Source organism: Macaca fascicularis, chromosome 9 (assembly GCF_037993035.2).
Source record: "Macaca fascicularis isolate 582-1 chromosome 9, T2T-MFA8v1.1".
NCBI classification, from domain to species: Eukaryota; Metazoa; Chordata; class Mammalia; order Primates; family Cercopithecidae; genus Macaca; species Macaca fascicularis.
In genome coordinates this window covers 31,249,470-31,251,874 of record NC_088383.1, presented here as the reverse complement: position 1 = coordinate 31,251,874, position 2,405 = coordinate 31,249,470, and positions in this window count along the sequence as shown.

Here is a 2,405-nt window from a genome sequence, read left to right as displayed (position 1 = left end):
CATGATGAAATCCCCTGTCTCTACTAAAAATACAAAAAATGGCTGGGCACGGTGGCTCAAGCCCGTAATCCCAGCACTTTGGGAGGCCGACGCCGGTAGATCACGAGGTCAGGAGATTGAGACCGTCCTGGCTAACATGGTGAAACCCTGTCTCTACTAAAAAAAATACAAAAAAATTAGCCGGATGTGGTGGCACATACCTGTAATCTCAGCTATTCGGGAGGCCGAGGCAGGAGAGTCTCTTGAACCTGGGAGGCGGAGGCCGCAGTGAGCCGAGATTACACCACTGAACTCCAGCCTGTGCGACAGAGCAAGCAAGACTGTCTCCAAAAAACCAACCAACCAAACAAAAAAATCATCTGTAGATGGACACTTGGGTTGCTTACATCTTTCAGCTATTGTAAATAATGCTGCTATGAACATGAGTGTATGTCTACCCGTTCAAGTCCCTGCTTTCAATTCTTTAGGGGTATACACCCCAAAATGAAATGGCTGGTTTATACAGTAACTCCTTTTAATTTTTGGAGAAACTGCCATAATGTTCTCCACAGCAGCTGCACCACTTTACATTCCCACCCACAGGGCAGAAGGTTCCAGTTTCTCCCCACCTTCACCCAGGCTTATTGCTTTTTTGTTGTTTTTTTTGATAATAGCCATCCTAATGGGTGGGACATGGTACTTCATTGTCATTTTAATTTGCATTTCCCTAAGGATTAGTGATGTTGGGCATCTTTGAGCATCTTTTCATGTGCTTAGTGGCCATTTGTATATCTTCTTTGGAAAAACGTTTATGTCCTTTGCCCACTTTTTAACCCAGTTGTTTTCCCCTATCTTAATCGGGAAGCTTCTCACCTGTTTTCTGAGAGTTTTATAGTTTTAGCTCCACATTTAGGTCTTTGATCTTTTTTTGTTTTGTTTTGTTTTTGAGATGGAGTTTCCTTCCTGTTGCCTAGGCTGCAGTGCAGTGGCATGATCTCGGGTCAGTGCAAACCTTCGCCTCCCGGGTTCGAGCGTGTCTCCTGTTTCAGCCTCCCAAGTAGCTGGGATTACAGGTGCACACCACCACACCTGGCTAATTTTTGTATTTTTAGTAGAGACAGGGTCTCACCATGTTGGTCAGGCTGATCTTGAACTCCTGACCTCAGGTGATCCACCCGCCTCGGCCTCCCAAAGTGCTGGGATTACAGGCGTGAGCCACGGCTCCCAGTTTTTGATCCATTTTTAGTTATTATTTATATATGGTACGAGGGAAAGTACAGTGTTATATACACATGCATATGTTTTCTATCCATGGTTCCTGGCTCAGAACCCCCATAACCCTTGTTAGAGTCTTTAATTTTTATGTCAGGTGTGTTAAGCCCCTGGGGCAGGCCTCAGGAAACAGAATCTCTTGCCTTCCTTTCATCTGCACCAATGCAGGACTCTAATTTTCCCCCGCCTTTCTGATTGTGGGTCTTAAGGCCCTCCCTAGAGAGAGTCCTACCCTATACCCTGCGGAAAGGAATGCTGATGTCATGAAGCTTCCATAAAAATCCAAGAGAACTGGGTTCAGGGAGCTTCCAGATAGCTGAACACATGGAGGTTCATAATAAACTGGTAAACATAAGTAAGTGTTTCCCTGAGTGCTGTGAGCTACTCTAACATGTTAATTGAACCCAGAGAAGGGGTTGTAGGAACCCCAACTTGAAGCCAGTTTGGTCAAAAGTTTCTGAGGCCCAGACTTGTAACTGAGGAAAAGGAGGGGCAGTCTTGTGGGACTGAGCCCTCAACTTGTGGGATCTGATGCAATCTCCAGGTAGATAGTGGTGGAATTGAATTGGAGGACACCAGCTGCTGGCATCCACTGATTGTTGATGGGGGAGAAAAAACCCACATATTTGGTCACAGAAGTGTTCCATGTTGATTGCTGTGATGTGAGAGCAGAGGAAAAATATGGATTTGAGAGTTTTTCCCAAAACTGAAGGGTCCAACTTCATTCTTTTGCATGTGGATATTCAGTTGTCCCAACACCATTTGTTGAAAAAAAGAAAAAATTCTTTCCCTCCTTGACTGATGTTGCCATCTTTGTCTAAATTTATTTGACCATATATGCAAGAGTTTATTTCTGAATTTTCTATTTTGTCCCATTGATCTATACATCGGTCTTTATGTCAACACCACACTGTTTTGATTATGATAGCTTTGTAGTAAGTTTGAAGTCAAGAAGTGTGAGATCTCCAACTTTGTCCAGTAGATGCCAGCTACTGGCAGGGTTAGTCTCTAACCCCATACTGCTTGCTAAACCAACTTTAGAGATGGTAGAGAGTTGCAGGCAACATATTGGTTCCACAGAATAGGCTCCCTTGCCTTTCTGCTTATAAATTCCACTGAAAAAGCATTGGTAAAGTCTCTCTCCCACTGCCATC